This window comes from Sparus aurata, chromosome 24 (assembly GCF_900880675.1).
Source record: "Sparus aurata chromosome 24, fSpaAur1.1, whole genome shotgun sequence".
Taxonomy (NCBI): Eukaryota; Metazoa; Chordata; class Actinopteri; order Spariformes; family Sparidae; genus Sparus; species Sparus aurata.
Window position 1 is genome coordinate 18,602,028 of NC_044210.1, and position 13,881 is coordinate 18,615,908.

The 13,881-nt window shown below is 42.5% G+C and overlaps 2 long non-coding RNA genes across 4 annotated transcripts; both read left to right on the forward strand.

Annotated features, from left to right (window-relative positions):
* Window positions 1-7,236: 7,236 nt before the first annotated feature.
* Window positions 7,237-10,474, forward strand: LOC115577061 (uncharacterized). 3 transcript variants are annotated; one of them, XR_003983006.1, is made up of 4 exons: window positions 7,237-7,283; window positions 8,985-9,172; window positions 10,054-10,170; window positions 10,339-10,474. It is a non-coding gene; the product is annotated as an uncharacterized LOC115577061 (long non-coding RNA). The 3 variants fall into 3 exon arrangements; XR_003983005.1 differs by lacking the exon at window positions 7,237-7,283 and having other exon boundaries at window positions 8,882-9,172; XR_003983007.1 differs by lacking the exon at window positions 7,237-7,283 and having other exon boundaries at window positions 8,882-9,172; window positions 10,342-10,464.
* Window positions 10,475-10,487: 13 nt separating this feature from the next.
* LOC115577066 (uncharacterized) lies at window positions 10,488-13,880 on the forward strand. Its single transcript, XR_003983016.1, has 3 exons — window positions 10,488-10,603; window positions 13,293-13,361; window positions 13,860-13,880. It is a non-coding gene; the product is annotated as an uncharacterized LOC115577066 (long non-coding RNA).
* Window position 13,881: the final 1 nt, after the last annotated feature.

The window sequence follows — 13,881 nt, forward strand, 5'->3', positions numbered from 1 at the left end:
AGAGAGGTGGCAGGGTCCGCCACATATAAACACAGTGAAACAGTATAAAGTTTGTTTATTTAGTTTGTTGATCAGCTGATGAAGATCTTTGTCTGCTCGTTGTTGTTTCTTCCACTAAACTCCAGACTGCTCCTTTAAACTTTCTTTTCTCAGCAGAAATCCAGTGAAGAACAAAAACTTTGACTTGATTTTAGAAAATATCTGAAACAAGTATTATTCTGTGTGATTGCAGCACAGCGAGCACAACTTAAACTCCTGTTTTTATTTTATTATTCTGACTTGTTTCAGGATAAAAGATGTTTTTTAAAACTGATTTTTAATATTCTTAAATCTTAAACATGTTTTCTTTCAGAGAAGGAACAAATAAAAAATAAAAGCAAAACAGAATGAGTGTAAAAGTTTGATGAGACATGAATTGATGGTGAAATGAAAGCAGGTGGCAGCACAGAATCAGTGGGACTCAGAGATCTTCTGTCCTGACGACTCTCATCAATCTGTATGTGACTCATTTGTTTAACACTCACATTCAATCTTTCATTTTCTCTTCATTTCTTTTGTTAAATGCTTTAAGTTCTCACCAAATCTGTTCAATGCTTCAATATGTGTGTGAATCAATAAGTCATGTAGTGATTATGGGTCGTTCCAACCAGCCAACTCACCCACAATCCAGAACTTTTCCCGCTTCTCCAGAACACTTCATGTAGAAACTTCAATGAACTGAATGTGATCGTGCAGCTGAACTCCAAATACTTTTTAACTTGTGGATTTTTCAACTTTGACTCTTTGAACTCAATTTCAGGACAAAACAACTATTTGGATGTTACAAGTTGTCATGAATTGAAGCAGTTTCAACACAAATGTCTTTAAAAAGAATGTGTGACATGAGCTGGCAGGTCCTGGGTCAGTCGGTGTGGAGCGACCCGTATCTACAGAACATCTAAATATCTTATTTTACTCTGTCCTTTACTGATGTTCTGAAAATAACACACGTGTCATACTTTCCATACCACTTCAGTTTTTATATTTCAACACTTTCAGCTGAAAAACATTCAGGACGTAAAATCAAACTTCTCTGAAGCTTTATTTAACAAGATGTGTGTCACTCACATGTTGATGTTTCTGCTTGTTTTATGTGTTTTTATAATGATGAGAAGAAAAAAAAACCTGTGATCGTGTTCATAAACTCATCTGATGGTTTCCATGATGACATAATAAACAGATGGATGTAAAAACAGGTTGTTTATCAGGATGTTTTATTACAGAAACAGAATATTAACAGCTGATTAGAATACTAAACAAACAAGTCTGTATTATGATGTATATATTCATTAAAGTGTCTCATTGTGCTGACGTGGTGTTTTTCTGCTGTTAACTTCATGTTATTTGTTGTTTTCAGTGTTTCTACCGTTCTGACAACAGATGTGACACGTTAAACCAGTTTGATGACTTTTACTGTGAAAATACTCAGAATAGAAGAATGAAAGAGGTGAAACCTTTTAGAAGCAGGTGAGCAGGTTTCACCTCTTTCATTCACAACATGGAGACGGTTGCTGTGTTGGCTGACATCACATCACACCTTCATGAGCTCCAGTTAAAGCTGCAGGGCCGGAAACATTCAGCGGTTCATTGGATGACAGAACTTTTCAAAGGAGGTGACACAGACGTTGAGGTGGGCTCATGTGGGATCTCTGCAGCTGGAGCTCATTGATCTGTGAGGAAGTGATGCATGAAGAGCATTTAGAGGCCACTGACCTGCTGCTTTCTGGCTGCTGCACACTGTTTTCATGCTCTAACCAAAGCAGCACTGCACACCTGGACCACGTTTGGACCCACTGACGGCTGTGAGTCGGCTTTTTCCACCGTTAACAATATGAAGAACAAGTCTGGTTCCAGGCTCACAGGTGAACACCTACAGATCTGCATGAGAACGGCAGCGACTCCATTCAGCCAAGATTGAAATCAGTGGCAGGACCATCACATGCCCATTCCTCTCAGGAAGACAAGTCAAAGACAAGAAGCAGATATTCAAAGAGAAAAGGCTGTTTGCACTTTTTATTGACTGTTTTCTGAATATGTTGATGTGTTTTCACTTGAAATGTCATCCTGAACTTCTTCAGGCTGGAACTTCTTTAACTGAAGCGTAAAAAAAGGTTATTGGGAGCTGTTTGCACTTTTTATTGATTTTATACTGAGCCTTGTGTTTTCTGTAACTTGAAATAAAGGCCTGAAATTCATGAATCAATTCTTGAATCACTGAATTGAGGCATGGGAACTAGATCTGTTCAGAGAGAATCAGACTCCCCCACAGAAATGGTACATTCCGGGGGCGGGGCCACTGCAGTGCACCTGATCAGCCACCTGTAGCCTATAAAGCTGAGCTGCTGCCACACAGACAGTGTTTGGTTCAGAGAGCCTGAGCTGTTAGAGAGGGAGAGGATGGAGAGGATGGTGGAGACGTCAGCTGGCAGCCAACCAGGAAACCATCGAGAACATGCGCCAAACTCAAATGGAACAGATGATTTCTGTGAGGCGGTCGAGCATGACTGCTCTGTGAATGGATCAGAGATTGGCAGCTGGGGAGGAATGGATTCTGATGAAGGGAGAGAGGAAGACAATGAGGGGGAGAGGAGAGGAGACAAGGAGATAAATCCAGGCAGCCTAGCAAAAAGGAAGAAGAGATGAAGAAGGGATGATGATGAGAGCGATGAGAGGGAGGAAGAGAACAAGTGCAAAGTGTGAGACAGGAGAAGTTTACTGCTATAATAAGGTTTAATGAAAAGGGAGGAGAAAACATGAAGACAGTAAATCCATTGTTGTTACCAACAGCTCTGGCTGCTAAGATGGAGGAAATCCAATATGCAAAGGTGCTAAATGATGGGAATCTATTGGTGAGGTGTAACAGTGAAGAACAAAGTGATAAAGCATTCAAACTAAAAGAGAAACAAGGTGGTCAGCAGCAGCAGCAGCAGGAGGGTGGAGCACAACATGGTGGAGGATGTAAAGGAGTGATGACGGGGGCCTATGAGTGTGGGGATGGAGGAGCTGAAGAAGAGGAGGAAAGGTGGAGAGGTAAAGGAAGCACAAAGGCTGAAAACAGTTAAAGAGGGAGTGAAAACAGGAAGTGACACAGTGATGATGAGTCTTTGGAGAGAATGTGTCCAACAGAGAGCTGCTGGGGTTTGTGAGTTTCCCACTGAGAGTGTTTGTGCCAAAACCATGAAGGTGTTTGAAGTGTCAAAGGTTTGGACACACACACAGCCATGAAGTGTAAAGAGAAGAGGAGGTGTGCAGGATGTGGGGGTGACCATGAGGATGGGAAGTGTGCTGTAGCTGTGGAGGAGGAGCCCATAGTGTGGCACATGGTGGCTGTGAGCTCATGAGAAGGGAAACCAAGATTCAAAGAGTCAGAGTGGAAAGAAGAATGACTGCAGTCTGCAGAAGCTGTGAGTGTGTCCAGAGCACAGAACAGAGATAGAAAGCAGCCAGCAGCTGTGGAAGCTGTTCAAGAGTCACAACAAAGGACCACTGACAGGATGCATGTGGACAAAAGGGACTCAGTGACATTCATGCAGGAGAGCTCAATAGTACAGCACAGGTCCAATCAGAACATGTTCAAGTTCAGCTCAGTGTCAAAGCAGCAGGGAGTCACTCAGGATCAGTTGGACTGACGTGGGAAGAAGTGAGGGAGAAGCTTCCAAATCAGTCAGCCAGGAAGCATCATGGGAGGGTTGATATCACTGATGGCAATTCTTTTACCAGGAATTCAACCAAGTCATCAAGGAAATGGCTGCAAGAGCGGATATAGTGTGTGTTCAACACACCTGCTTAAAAGCAGCTGTAGACTTTGTGTACATGGTATACAGTGATAAGGAGAGACAGAAGTCATGGGGGAGGAGGAGGGTGTGCTACATTCATCAAGCTAGATATTCCATATAGCTGCTGGAAAAGGGGGATGATCAGGAATACAGAGTGGTGGAAGTGTGGGAGAGCGGGGAGAAGGTGGTTAGAATGAACTATCAGAACACATGCAGAAGGTTGGAGCTGGATGGACTGCTGATACCAGGACAAGACAGACAGGAGATAGTAGGTGTGCAGCTTTTAATGCTCACAGTTCAGTGTGGGGGCTCACACACACACACACACACACACTGATGGGAAACAGTTGGAGAATTGATGGATGAAATGAATTTGTCGGTTTGAATGATGGGAGAGGAACCAGGGTGAACATTACTGCAGGTGCTGAGTCAGCATTAGACATGACTCTAGAAAGAGAGGAAGCACAATGAGTCAGTGTCCAGGTGTGTTAGACAGGAGGGAAGAAACAGGTGAAGCAAGTGATGAAGCCTTTACATTGGCAGACATGACGAGGGCCATCAATACATCAGAACCAACCTCTCCTGGGATAGATAGGATTTGCTATGTGAGGCTAAAACACCTGGAGGAAGGAGCGTTATCAAAGCTACTGCAACTTTATACCAACATATGGAAAGAGGGAAGATTAGCAAGTGCATGGAAAGAGGCAGCAGTGATTCCTGGAAGAAAACCTGGAGAGGATCCTTCACAGCCCTTCACCAGCTACACACCAACAGCACTAACATCACATGTGTGAGGAATCATGTAAAGGATGATAACACAGAGGTTATCATATGATCCTGAGAAGAGAGAAATGCTGCTGGCACTGATTATCAAAGTGCTTTTAGAAAAGGAAGAAACACAATGGATGCAGTGATGAGGCTGCAAACTGAGAGAAGAAGGCAAATAAAGAGCCAGTAGTTGAGTGTTTGTTGATGCTGAACAAGCCTTTGACATGATGTGGAAGGAAGGATTGTTAATAAAGCTGTGCAGCATGGCTGTGAGAGGGAGGGCTTTTCATTGGATAAAGGATTTTCTGTGTGGAAGGAAAATACAGGTACGAGTTGGATCAGATTGATCAGATCAGTGTGCAGCTGAGAATGAGACTCCTGGAGGTGGTGTGATCAGTCCGTTACTCTTCACTATGATGATCCATGATCATCCGTGTTCTCTAAAGTAGCAGCAAATACAGGCAGCTCACTCTCTGTGGATGATGATGGGGCCTCGTGGAAAAGAGGAAGGAATGTGGCGCATGTCATTGTCAAAGTGCCAGGAGCTGTTGATGAGCTGGTGGAGTGGGGTTGTGATCGGGCTGCCACTTCTCTGAGGAGAAAACCCAGACACTTTATTTCAGCAGGAAAAGAAGAGAGGAAGGAATGAAACTAAGGATGTGTGGGAACCACTCAGAAAGAGTTTGGGAGCAGTGTTTGATTCACGGCTAACACGGGCAGCTCATATTGGCAGAATGAAAGAAAAAAATCATCAAGGTGTTGAGATGTCTGACAGGTTGCTCGGCACTGAGAAGAATCTCTGTGGCTGTGATTAGATGTGTGTGTGATTATGGCAGTATTGCCTCTGGATCAGCTGCCAGGTCTCATGTGAAGAAGCTGGATGTGATTCAGGCACTGAGAGTTTGCAGTGGGGCTTTAAAACACCTCCAGTACCTGCTGCAGGTAGAGATGGAGAGATGCCACTGGGGCTGTGGAGGAAGCAGCTGATGGGGAATTACTGGCCACATTTGTAGGGACACAGTGATTCTCACCCCACAAAACAAGTTGTGCAGGAGTGCTGGGAGAATGGGAAGAGTGGGGAATGATGTGGCAGATGAACACATCAGACATGAGACTGCTGCCTGGCTCAGAGTGAACTCTGGTCTCAGGTGTGTGTTTGACACCAGGATGTGTTGCTGCAGTGTTTAGCTGGCTGTCTGTGAGCTGTAAACTGTACTCGCTGTCAGTTGGACTTTATTACCCTCAGAAAGGTGGTGCATACAAGGTGGGGAGAAGATGAGAGATTTTAAACATTCAGTATTGATCTCATGCTGCATTCGAGTCATTTGAAAAGAAGCCGACAAGACAGAAATGAGAGTTTCTGAATGAGGCATCTGTGTTCCAGTCTTTGTTAAATTCATGACTCTGTGCTTTTATTTTGGTGTCTGGTTGGTGCTGTTGTGGGTGTGTGTTCTCCAGGAAGCAGGTGGAGTGGGAGGCGGCCAGCAGCCTGATGGAGGGGATCTGCCTGACCCTGCAGCGACAGCCAATCATCTCCTTCCTGCTGCACCTTCGCTGCTGATCGTCTGCGTCAACGTGGTACGGACTCACATACAAGACGGTGAAGATCCCTCCATGTAGATACAGTTCTCTGAGTGTGTGTGTGTTGTCAGCTGATGGGTGTGGTCGGTCCCTCCAGCGTGGAGGACAGACTCTTCTCCACCTCAGCCTCTACCTGTCTCCTTCGCTGGCCTTCAGCACAGCGGTGGTCCGACTCGTCGCTCTACAGATCCGGTTCGGGTCTCGTCTCACCTCATCTCCTCAATCATGCACAGTTTTAATTTCCTGCATCCTTTTCTTGATCCCAGGACTCGAAGGAGGACTTTCCTCTCAGCCATGTGATCTCACCTTTCACCAATCAGGAGAGGTGAGAGGGGATGCTGCTCAATCTGCTCGTTCCCTTTGTGCTGACCGTCGGCTCTGGAGGCAAAGGTACAATCTTCGAGGCCTCTGCTTCAGGGAACTAACCCTTACTGTGAATGTGACTGAGATCACAGAACTTTAACATCTCCCGTTGATGTCTGGGTACAAATGACAAGATGATCTATTTTGTAGCCTCTCTTCTTCCTCCTGCATCGCATCCTCTTCTCTCTCGCTGCTCTGAAGGTGGTGCTGGTTTGCTTTGAGCGCTCGTTGGGGAACCAGTGGTACCGGCTCAGCCTGCAGGTGAAGGAGATGGCTCTGAGGAAGGTGGGCAGCTTGGCCTTCTGGGACTTCATCGACTTCATTGTGCGAACCCGAATCACTATCTTTGTCCTGCTGAGACCCTTCATCCAGTGCAAGGTAACATCTGTCCACTCATTCATTCACTTCAATTGATTGTCTTCTGTACTGATCCTCACACATTGATGTCCGTCTAGTTGTTGACCCAGCCCGCTGACTCCCAGGAGGAGATCACTGCGCGTCACCACATCGCCGACCAGCTGGAGCGACGCTTCAAAAAAAAAAATCACTAAAGCTGCTTTGTTGAACCAAAGTAACAACAACTGAACATGTATTTGACCTTTACACACACAAGTCATCAGATTTCACTGATATGATTCATACGATGTAATTAATGTGTAACTCTAACAGCCTCTTCAGGTGGTGCCGGTCCAAAGTCTCATTCACTGTGATGGTTGTGGTGCAGACAGTCGTGTCCATGTGAACCTCCAGCTGAAGGTAATGTAACACATTTAAAATGTCTGACTCGTTAACAAACATCATCCTCCATGTTGAGAGGAGAACGGTGGAGGAAGAGCAGAGGTGGAGTTAGTTGGTCGTCAGTAGTTGATGTGCAGCATTCAGAGGACGGTGAGCAGATGAAAGCTTTTATTTTGTAATGAAAGAATCAAAATGTAAGTGTGTCACTAAATGAGCTGTCAGAGCTGTGAACACTCCTCCAACAGGAAGTGTCGCCTCTTTCTGTCTCTGTCCACTGAAATGTGATCAATAAACAGATCAAACACATTTACTCTGTTTTACATCAAGGGACACACTTTTATTTTGAAAGTAACTAAGTACATTTACTCCAGTACTGTAGTTGAAGTGTTTCTGCTCTGTTGTACTTTTCCTGCGCTGACTCCAGATCAGTCGTACAGTCGTATCACAGACAGAGAGGAGACGTTCTCAACATGTTGCTGCCTCGTCAGTTTGTCTCAAGTTAAAGTTTAACAGCCGCGCTGCATTTAGCTTCTTATCAAGACTCAACGTTCAGCTTTATTGTCTTTATGACACAGAGATTAATTTAACTGTTGCATCTCTGATGAACGAGTTGATTTGGAGGATCATTCAGAACAGAACTGAAACTTGTTGAACTGACTGAATATTAAAGAAACTGAAGCTTCCTGTCAGATTCAGTCTGTGTCTGACTGCAGGGATCCTGCAACAATTCTCATCAATATTTCTGAGTTTCTTTAACATTCATCAGATTTATCAGATTTATTTTAACTTTATTTTGACTCTTATTTTCATTCTAAACAGAAAAATCCAACCGTCTGAACTCAAGTTTGTGTCTCTGACTGAACTGAGATCAGTTTAATCTGCTCGTTAACTAGTCGTCAAACTCACTTCATTCAAACTGGACCTGAACTGAATCACAGTCACAAACACTAACATGTAACTTTACTGTGTGTTTGACGAGGTTCTAGTTAAAAACTCACAAAGTATCTGCAGCACAGCTGAAGGATTTTATAACACAAGTTGTTACCTGAATGTTTCTTCATGACAACTTGTGAGTTGTGTGTGAGTTGTTGTGTAGTGATCTCATAGAAACTAACAGTCAGTTAAAGTGATGTTGCTCTTTAAAAGTCACTAAAGCTGCTTTGTTGAACCAAAGTAACAACAACTGAACATGTATTTGACCTTCACACTCTCATTAAACACACAAGTTTTCAGATTTCATTGATATCAATCGACCTGTTTGTTGTCTTGTCATGTGGAGGGCAGAGAACATGAAACTATTCCAGCCTCTCTCTTTTGTTTAAACACTTCCTGAAACTGTCACTCAAACACAAACTGAGAACAGGTCGCCATTTTGTTTGAACATCAAACTTTCCACACAGCTGTCATATAAATATGTGACAGCATCATTTAGACTCTGGTGTGATGGATTTAAACAGCAACATCAAAATACTTGTGTCTTCATGAGGTCATCATGTCACATATTCACCTGTATAAAACCTGAGCTGCTGTTTTATTGTCACAGTCACTGTAGGTTTGTTGTGTCTCTGAATAGGTTTAACTGTGATGGTACGTACAGTATAAAGACTGTTGTCATGTTGTTACAGTAACACAACACTGTGAATAGATCAGAGATGATCACTGCACTGACACAATCATTGAACCAGAGCAGGATTGATGCACATCTGTTTGTCCAGTTAGACTCCAGCTCACTCTGCCTGTCTGCTGTCACCTGGTTCTGACCCGTCTCCATTTGGACCTAAAGTTCTGAGGATGTGACGACTGTCAGTGGGATCAACAGACACCAGCAGCGTCTGTCGGTGTCTGCAGAAGAAGAGACACATCCTGTTTGAGCTCATCTGGACTGTAACGGGTCAGAACCCTGACAGGTAACAGGACACACCTTTGATGAAGAAACTCTGCTGTCATGGAGCTCCATTTTATACTCGATGACAGCAGTGATTCTTTCCACACTGTTACTTCCTGTTTGTACATCTGTATGTTCATGAGTTCATTCACTAACTCTTCTATGATCTGTGACTTTTCTGTCAGACTGAGTCTCTTCATGTTTACTGTGATTGAATCAGTTTTTCCTCGTGTGTTTTGAGTCGACCGTCACCGTGAAAACAACCAAAGTTAAAACTGAACTTGTGCCAACAAACCAACACGACCTGTTTGTTCACATGAAGGTCTGTTAACTTGTCTTCAGTTGTGAAACGCAGGAAAACCAGATTTCAGTCTCTACTCTGATGCAGCATGTAATCTGTAATGTAACTAAAGTTATCAAACAGATGTAGTTGAGTAAAAAGTAGAATATTTGCCTCCAGAATGTGGAAGAATAAAGTTGCAGTGCAGGACAGACGGATCAGGAGCTGCAGTGTCCGGCTCAGCAGGATAGACTGACGAGAGAGAAGCTGCAGGCTGGAACATGAACTAATGTTTACTGCTCACTGTCATGGTGCTTCTTCCTCTTCTGGTGACCAGATGGTCCTGATGAGATCAGAGGACGAAGTAAAACCTCCATCAGAGTTTGAAACAGTCACACCTGCATTCACACGAGGGGAAGATGTGTTGTATCATTTCTGGGCCCAACACAACTTGAATAGTCAGAATGCAGCGTCCAAAATGTTTCAGCACAGAACTGACTCGTGTCCTCCTCCTTGGAACATTGGACACTTTATTGGTTAACATCTAAGAACTTTAGTTTTGTTCACTTTTACTTGTGTTGATGTTAAAGTTGTGGTTTCATGTTTTCATCTTTCTTGTTCAGTGTTGTTTGGTGTCCTGAGACGACAGCTTCATTTCAAGAAGTAACAGCTGGTGGAACAGAAGCTGATGGAAAATGGAACAGACTGTCAGCTGTTCACATCTGGAGACAGAAGGACGTGTAAGCAGAGCATCACTTCAGTTACTTTCAGTCCGGCCCACACAGCAGCAGCAGGAGCTCTAACTGGCCAGACTCTACTGCTGTGTCGGCCAATCAGAGCTCCTGTTGATGCTCTGATATGCTCCTGACACAGTTTTCTGTCAGGTTGATAATTCTGCCTTTTATTAGCAGGGAGCCACACTGAAGAAAGTGGACCTTTTGAAAATTCTGAAAAAATTAAAAACCGAAGAATTTAAGGAGTTCAAATTTTATCTGGAGGATCGTGGCATCGCAACTGCTGACCTGGAGAATGCAGAAAGGGTGGAAACAGTGGACCTGATGGTGAAAAGCTTTACACTTCATGGAGCTGTGAAGGTGACCAAGGAGGTTCTGAAGGAGATACCCAGGATGGACCTGCTGCAGAACCTGTCAGCCAGCAGCTCAGGAGCAGAAGGTCAGTCAGTTTTATATCTCTGTATTTCCAGAGAAAAGACAGCCGGTGGAAACTGGTGACATAATACTTGTGACGGAGCAGAGTCTCAGTAGAGAAGCTCAGTGAATTCAACAGAGAATGAAATTAAAGACCACAACTTGTTTTTATGAGAAAAGGTTGAAGTGATCAATCATTGTTGTTTACTAAGAGGACAGAGACATGATGGAGCTCCCTGATTTATTCTCTTTACGTTACTCTTTGGTTTAAGACTCTTCTGTCACTGACTCATGTGGATGGTTTTGTTATTAGTGTGGTATTTTATCAATTCCTTAAATAACCAATGAGATGTTGTGATGTTTACCTGTTTGTTCAGGAGCGGTTAAACCAGTATGAGATGCTTCATGGACACAAAATCAACAAGAATAATCACTGTGATCATCTAGAACATTAATAATGACTGAATTGTAGGACTCCCAGCATGTGAGCTGGAGATGCTGTTTGACTGCAGTAACAACAGGACTGCTCTCTGCAGGGACATCAGGAGTCTTTCCTTCTTTAGATATTTTACATGTTGTTTATGTAACATGACGTAATGTAGATTTTTCCAATATTTTTAGTGCCAAACAGAACCGTCTGTCTGATAAAAACTTTGCGAGACTGCTCATGTGTCGTGTCAACAAGCGATTCTGCCCTGACATCTAGTTGTAGTGCCTCAGTGTTAGTGCCTCTGAAGTTCCTGTGATGTTGACCAAAACTGTCAGCTTTTGTGCTTTAAAAAATAAAACTTGAGCAGAGAGGCATATTTCTGCTGGCATGTGAATTCTTTGTAGGCTATTATATCTTGTTTCAAATACACCATATGTTGATTTATTCAACGCTGAGTTAAATGAGTATAATTAGTTGCTAAAGCTACTTTTTTTAGCAGTAGTTTTACAAACTAAATTTCTCCAGGGGTAGAAATGTAGTTTGTTCAACTACTGCCAGGCTGAACTACATGTAGTTTTACAAGCTACGCTCCCAAAGTAGCTTCCCCAACACTGCCCACACATTTTGAATTGTAATCGTACTCTTTGACCTTCATTATGCAAACCACTTTGTTTTCACGTACCCTCTACGTCACTCCAATCAGACGTTGTTGTATGCGGGACATCAAGTGAGACCAAAGAACTGTGTTAGATAATTAGCAGAGTGATGCTTACAAACTAATGAGCAACTGTGAGGAGTAACTGTGTGTCAGTAAGCTTAACTCTATGTTAAAGTGCAGTAGATGTTTCTGATTTGTCACATTTCCGTGATTTATCAATAGAAGTTGAAATCTTACTGTGCTACAGATCTACTCACTCGTCTTTATAGTTGATCTCAGTCTTTGTAGTTTCATAGTTTGAATGATTTTATTCACAGACTTTTTTAACAACCACAGTCCAGAATAATTGTATCTAAAAATGAAGATGAATTGTTGGAGATCACACTCTAACTAATCAACTGTCCAAGAATAACCTATGTAATCTACAGTACGTAACACGGTACATTTATATAACAAATAAGAAGTCAAACTGAAACAATGACACATAATGTCTCTTTCTCACTCAGTGTCACTGTGTCAGTTATTTAAAGGATCTACAGGCTGAAAACGTTTGTTGAAATAAAACTGTAGTGTTCCTTTAAGTGAATGAACAAATAATAAGAGAGTAGATGTTCAACTCTTTGTTTACCCCGCACTGTAATCCCAAACATACCAGTCAAGTTATAACGACTGATGACATCATAGATTCTTTACAGTTGAGATGTGGATTAACCAAATGTTCAAACTGAAAGTGGCAAGACAGAAAAAAGGATTTGGGTGAGTAGAACCCCAAAGACAGCTAGAGGACATCATGAAACATTACCAATTTAACTGCTCCTGAAGTAGGCCCTTTTATGGTCAGATTACTATGATAGACCATTCATTTATATTTTCATGCGTTTTACAATCAAAATATGGAGGTTTTCACAAGCCATAACTTAGTTTCCATGGTAACGCCTGAGGGTTTGACTAATACCTGGAACAATCATTACTCTCCCGTAAGATTCTTATGCAACGTAGACGTTGTTCACTCCTCCAGTAAATAGGACAGACCATAGATAGGACTTGATATTCTAGTCCGCTCAGCCATGAGCCAGAAAGCTAACGCTATGCTAGCAAGATTCAAAGTCAATAACATTGCGTACGATTGACAAACAGTAAATATAATTTGACAGTATGCTAGTTAACAAGATTAGCTAACTAACCAGTCATGTCATTGTCCCCAAATCAATAGCAAGATTTTCAAGAACAAATGATCAGCCGTGTGTAACGTTACTGTGGCCGCAGCCTGAAGCAGAGAGTTGAACAGCGAACGGGATGTGAGATTATTCGTGTATCAGTAAATTTAGAGGGGAAGTGAACTTTCTGCAGCTTGTGTGTTACAGTCGCCACCCTGTGGTGTTCAGAGGATAAGACACTGAAGGACTGACGGACTGAACTCAGTGCTGGAAATATAATATTCAGATTTGATACGCCAGCTTGCGCATTGATTAACAGCAGTGAACAGTCAATTTGACTGGAACTACTTAGTAGGTGTTCATATATCAGGGGTTAATGGACACCCTGCAGCCAATCAGAATCGAGTATTCTCCCAGACCATGGTATAATGTTAATTTAATTAATATAACACATCTCTTTCTCTCTCAGTGTCAGTGGATGTTAAAGTTGCTGGAGGAGCTCCAGTGAACAGAGGAGGGTCCTCCTCTCAGACTGAAGGTAAAGCTGCTGTTGTTTAGGGGGTGATAGTCTAGAGACTCAGGGTGCATTCAGGTGCACGTTTTAAACTCTGAAATCTACAGCGCTTTGTATGGCATTCATGTGCACCTCATAAAAACATAAATAACAGCTGTCAGGGCATAAAAGTCTGTCTGACAATATCACAGCTGTGAGTGCTGATAAAATGTTTGAATGGAAAATTGAAGTGTGGATTTTTAAAATGGTGACATCCTTTAAATTTTAATGCTGATACTATTTATGGTTGTATTGCACAGCTCCATGTATGTCAAGTCAATGCTTTTTGTAAGTCCCAGCTTATTCTGTATTTGATGCCAGCAACATGTTTCTAGTCGGGACAGGATCAACAAAACACTGTTTGTTTACAAATGATTAAATACTGTTTTTATTTACACTTTTATCAGCATCCCAACCTTTAAGAATCAAGCTTGTAATAAATTATCTGATATTCTAAATGATCTTTGTTGTTTGTTTATTCAGGAAGTCATTCTGCAGTTTGTCA